This window comes from Saccopteryx leptura, chromosome 8 (assembly GCF_036850995.1).
Source record: "Saccopteryx leptura isolate mSacLep1 chromosome 8, mSacLep1_pri_phased_curated, whole genome shotgun sequence".
In the NCBI taxonomy this organism is placed as follows: Eukaryota; Metazoa; Chordata; class Mammalia; order Chiroptera; family Emballonuridae; genus Saccopteryx; species Saccopteryx leptura.
This window is the reverse complement of record NC_089510.1, coordinates 48190772-48196818: the sequence shown is the minus strand read 5'-3', so window position 1 is coordinate 48196818 and position 6047 is coordinate 48190772. Positions and strand designations below refer to the sequence as shown.

The window sequence follows — 6047 nt, the reverse complement described above, 5'->3', positions numbered from 1 at the left end:
GCCCCAGTCTCACATTATTTGCCTAGTTTCTTGCAACTCATTTATCTTCTTTCTTCTGGCTCTTCTCACCATTCTAATGTATGTCAAATGCGTAACAGTGTGGCCAACATTTCCTGCTAATCTTGGGTGGGATCTCATCTTGAGGCCTCCTTACCTGCCTCCTCTCAGATAGCTTATCTGTAGTAGCATACATATCTCAATAAGGTGATTGCATCCTAAGAACTGGAACACCTTTGAAAGTAAAAGTGGGTGATATTAATAATTTCTTCAGGACAAAAGGAAAAAAAAATGAGATTGTGCTGGGCAAACCAGGATCTTCTATTTATCAAAATATTTTCCTAACTATAGATAATTTTCTCCTTAAAAGAATTTTGGTGTTAAAAGAGAAAACATTTTTCGTCATATTATATAAACCCTCCAGAGTTGATTACTCAAATTGCCAATTCTTTTCCTAATTAGGGGAGTGTATTATTCACTGATGCAGAGTATCCCCATTTACTGTTCTACGTACCTCTCCCTCTTCAAGCTCAGTTTTTCCATCTATAAAATGGAGAATATTGTTGCCTGTCAGGGAACTCAAGTGAAAAATATAGACAGTAAACATTTTGGAGGGGTTTAAGCTATAGAAGTATAATGTTTGTTTGTTTGTTTGTTTATTTATTTATTTATTTACAAGGACAGAGAGAGGGATAGATAGGGACAGACAGACAGGAACAGAGAGAAATAAGAAGCATCAATCATCAGTTTTCGTTGTGATACCTTAGTTGTTCATTGATTGCTTTCTCATATGTGCCTTGACTGTTGGCCTTCAGCAGACTGAGAAACCCCTTGCTCAAGCCAGTGACCTTGGGTCCAAGCTGGTGAGCCTTTTGCTCAAACCAATGAGCCCATGCTCAAGCTGGCAACCTCTGGGTCTTGAACCTGGGTCTTTCGCATCCCAGTCCGACACTCTATCCATTGCACCACCACCCGGTCAGGTGAAATATAAGGTTTATTATAATGACTATTGTTATGTATAATTTTAATGAAATTAAGAGTCCAAAGTCACAAGTGAGTGGCAAATGGTAGTCTGCTACATCAGCTTGGTAGCTTTTCTGGCTTTGAGTCTCTGGGTGCCATTTATTCTTGCCCCTGATTCTAAACCTGGTCCTCTGAAATAACTGTACCAGTAATTGTGGCTTCTGACCTTCAGCCTCATTATTTGGGCCTTGGACCTCTACTCAGCAATTTCATCCAATCACTCTGAACTATATGTTGAGTCAGGTTATTGTGATGCTGATAAATGAGAACTAAATTGAAGCCATCAGCCTCATTTTCTTTCTCACCTATTTCCAGATGTGGAAGTTAATGGGCTTGGATTGGCTGCTAACTTGGAGTTTCATCGGAGACCATTTTTCCTAAGGGCATTAACTGCAATTTATTGATTGGGTGGAGATCTGAGGCATTTTGGGCCTGGGTTTGTGCTATGGCCTACGACCATGTTTGGAGCTGAAATCCAAGCCTGCTTCCTGAGTTTGTCAGACTAAATAGGAACACTGACTTTAGATTCAGAGGAGACTGAAAACATAAGCAGTTAAGAATGTCTCACATAGCCTGACTTGTGGTGGCACAGTGGATAAAGCGTCGACCTGGAAATGCTGAGGTCGCCGGTTGAAAACCCTGGGCTTGCCTGGTCAAGGCACATATGGGAGTTGCTGCTTCCAGCTCCTCCTCCCTTCTCTCTCTCTGTCTCTCTTCTCTCTCTCTCTTCCTCTCCTCTCTAAAATGAATTAAAAAAAATTAAAAAAAATTAAAAAAAAAAAAGAATGTCTCACATAAGTGGGATATAAAACTGGGACTCATAGACACAGATATATGTGAAGTGGTTACCAGGGGGAAGGGAGTAAAGAGGAACAAATATATGGTGATTGAAAATGATTTGACTTTGGGTGATGGGCACACAGACAATCAACAATTCAAATGCTATGAAGATGTTCACCTGAAACCTATGTGCTCTTATTGTTCAATGTCGCCCATTAAATTTAATTTCTAAGTGAAAAAAATGTCTTGGGTAAGGCTGGGTTGCACAGTGGATGGAGCATTGTCTTGATATAATGAGGTCACAGGTTCAATCTTGGGTCAGGGCACATACAAGAAGCAACCAACGAGTGCACAACTAAGTGGAACAATGAGTGAATACTTCTCTCTCTACCTCCTTTCCTCTCTCTCTCTTTCTTTCTCTCTCCAATCAAACGGAAAAAAAATGTCTCACATTATTACAAAGTGATAAGCAGCTTTTTCTGTCCTTGGAGAATAGAAATATGGATCCATTTTATAAATGCTGAGTTCTGCTTAAGCCAGTGGATATGTTTATTTAGTTCTTCATTGTCTCCCACAGTGATGGCTACTTGGATAGTGTATACTTGTTTTTTTGATGTCCTCTGTTTCTGTCTGGAATTCATACCATATAAGCTGTTACTCTCCTCCCCTTCCAAACCAAGAGCAGCTCTTATAATGACACCTAGGTGACCATCCCATCAGCTATCTAAATACAGAGGTCAGTTCTTATGCTCAGCTACGAAATAGCTCTGTGATCAAGCGTAGTGGGTGGGTTATACATATTGGGTTATACTCTTTTACTTGAAACGTCTCTTCCCTTGGCTTCCAGGACAGCACATTCTGGTTTTCTCACATGTCAGGGGTCAAAGGCTGATCTATCTCAGTCCCTTTGGTGCATATTGCTCTCTAGACTTCTAAATATTGGGATCTCTAGGGCTCAGTCCTCAGATATCTGCTTATTCTGCCTACACGCATGCCCATCTTGACTCATGGATTTAAATACCTTCTGCCTGCTGAAGACTCCCAAATTGGTATCTCTGGCTTAAAACTCTCTGATGGACTTGAAATGCACACAATCACGTGCTTAACTCTCCACTTATTTGCAATAGGCATGTTGAAAAATTAGTATGTATCCTGTTGAACTTCTTTTCTCTCCTAAATATGCCCCTCCTCATCTTTTGTTACCAGTAAAGGCCAATTCTTTCCCCTCAGTTGCTTGGTACCAAACCCTTGAAGTCATTCTTCACTTATCTTTTTATCTCATACCCTACTTTCAGTGCATCAGAATAACATTGATTTTATCTTCAAAGTACCTAAATATCCAGAATCTGACCACATCTTATCACCTCTCCTGCTGTCATCCTGGTTCTGAATACAATTCTCTTTCATCTGGTTTGTTGCCATATCCTTCCAGAATGGTCTCCCTGCTTCTGCTCTAGCCCTCTAAAGCCGTGTTTCAATATAGGACGCAGAGTGATCCTTTAAAAACCAAAGTCAGACATGTTACTCCTCTGTTCAAAACCTGGAGCAATGTATCCACAGTTCACTCAGTTCTTACAAAGGCCTACAGGGCTTGTTACCATTTGAGCTAATGTCTTAATGGTCTCCTCCTCTCTCACTATATGTTGTCAGCGCTCATACTGACTTCTAATACTCTGGTCACATTCTTGCCTCATGAGATTTTCATTTGAAGTTTCCTCTACCTGGATCTTTCTTCAGATATGTGTGTGGTTAGTTTCTACAGTCCTAGGGTCTTTGCTCAAACTTCATCTAAGTGAGGCCTTCCCAGCTCATCCTACTTAAAATAAAAAATTCTATTCACCCAGAGCTTTCTATTTCTATTACTGATGTATTGTAGAACTTACTAGACATTAAACAGATTAAGAAAAGACAATGGTCTTAAAAATAATTTTTAGCAGCTATGAGTTTATTAAAAATTACTAGGGCCTGCCCTGTGGTGGCACAGTGGCTAAAGCATTGACTTAAAATGCTGAGGTCACCAGTTTGAAACTCTGGGCTTGCCCCGTCAAGGCACATACAAGAAGAGAAGCAACTACAATGAGTTGATGCTTCTTGCACCTCCATCTCCCCTTTCTCATTTTCTCTCTCTCTCTCCTCTCTCTAGAAATCAATAAATAAAATTAAAAAAAAATTACTAGGTAGGGTTTTTATTCTTGAAGGTCACGGTTTCAATTTCTTAAGCTGTTTACCAAGAATATAGTAAGTCGCACCTAACCACTCTTTTTGACATACAGTTTAAAAGAGCAGTATCAGCCCTGGCCAGTTGGCTCAGTGGTAGAGCGTCGGCCTAATGTGTGGAGGACCCGGGTTTGATTCCCAGCCAGGGCACACAGGAGAAGCGCCCATTTGCTTCTCCACCCCTCCGCCGTGCCTTCCTCTCTGTCTCTCTCTTCCCCTCCCGCAGCCAAGGCTCCATTGGAGCAAAGATGGCCCGGGCGCTGGGGATGGCTCTGTGGCCTCTGCCTCAGGTGCTAGAGTGGCTCTGGTTGCAACATGGTGACGCCCAGGATGGGCAGAGCATCGCCCCCTGGTGGGCAGAGCGTCACCCCATGGTGGGCGTGCCGGGTGGATCCCAGTCGGGCGCATGCGGGAGTCTGTCTGACTGTCTCTCCCTGTTTCCAGCTTCAGAAAAATGCAAAAAAAAAAAAAAAAAAAAAAAAAAAGGAGTATCTGCATTATTGGAATGATACATATCAATCAGTATCTTCTTGAACTGAACTTTTGTCATTGCATTCTAGAATACTTGAATATATGTCATTGTACCTACCCACCTCCAACTTTCTTTGTTGGAAATTAATTATATTTGTCTCACTGTGGTTTTAGGACCTTATATTTTAATGCTATGATAAATTTGTTCTTAGCATTATATTGTCTTCTAAGAATGTAAATGAAAGTGAGTTGAATTCTCAGTCATTGGGAGCCACAGGTAATGGCAACCACATCCTGAATAGGCTCAGGTGGCAAAATCAGGATCACAGAAGGAAAGCAAAGGGAAACTGAACTATAGAAGCTATCAAATAGAATTTGCCTCTAGGTATTGGATTGAAGAAAGTGGTTTAGTGCCTATCCCTTCTCTGTTTTTTATAGATGTGCAGCTGACTGACTTCTCTAGACCAACACCCCAAATCACTCTTCAACCTATTAAAAAGTGATAGCATATTCTTTAAATATATCTTACCCTGCTTTCAATGGTGGCATATTAAAATACATTTGAAATACAAGTGAATTATTCATTTGCTAAAGAGCAGACTTCTACAAAAATAGTCCTGGATAAAAAGCAGCATGTGAAATTATCTGATTGTCACCTACTTGTATTCTAACAACCATATATACTCTCCCATTCACATTCGATATTTTCAGTCCTCAGGCTGAAAGGTCAAAAAGCATTTTGAAATTTGAGAATTCTGAAGCCTTTGATTAAATCCATACCTACTGATGATCCAGCTGCTGATGATTCCATATCAGGAAACTTTAAGAAAAGAACTTTGCATGTCTGGAATAATGTCTTAGACACCTCATTATTTTAAGCGGTGTTACAGATATGTAATGAAGTAGGTAGTCAGTCAAACTTGGAGTGTTTTGAATGGAAGCACTCATTTCCTCAGATGTAGAATCACAGAGTCTAAGTTTGAAATAGCCTTAAAGTTTTATCTAGACTAGTGATTTTCAACTGCAGTTGCACATTATAATCATCTGGAGAGTGTTTTAAAATATTGATGCGTTAGACCAGCAATTTTCAATTGTTTTCACCTCATAGCACACATAATTATTAAAATTCTGCAACACTCCAAAAATTATATATTATGTTGATCTAACAACAACAACAAAAAATGTGGTCGTCCCTAGTCTATGGTGGGGGTTAGGTTTCAGAACCCCCCCACGATAGGCAATAATCTGTCTAGTATCAACCTTATATTTATTTTATTATTTATATATATTTTAAGGCTTTATTAACCCTCCCTACACTCTTATAAACCTTTCCTGCACTGTTATTAACCTTTTCCACACTCTTATAAACACTTCTTATGCTCTTAAACACTTTCTAAATAATTAAGATACTAAATATATAAAAATACCTATATACCACAAAATCTCGCAATATAGCGAAAAATCCATGATGCAAAATTAGATATATGAAATATAAAAATCCGTGATACAGTGAGACCGTGGATAATGAACTGCGATATGGCAAGGGATGACTGTAGATA

At 39.6% G+C, this 6047-nt stretch overlaps 1 non-coding gene across 1 annotated transcript; it reads left to right on the top strand.

The window, feature by feature from the left end:
* The first annotated feature begins 4091 nt into the window (after nucleotides 1-4091).
* TRNAI-AAU (transfer RNA isoleucine (anticodon AAU)) lies at nucleotides 4092-4167 on the top strand. Its single transcript has one exon. It is a non-coding gene; the product is annotated as a tRNA-Ile (tRNA).
* Nucleotides 4168-6047: the final 1880 nt, after the last annotated feature.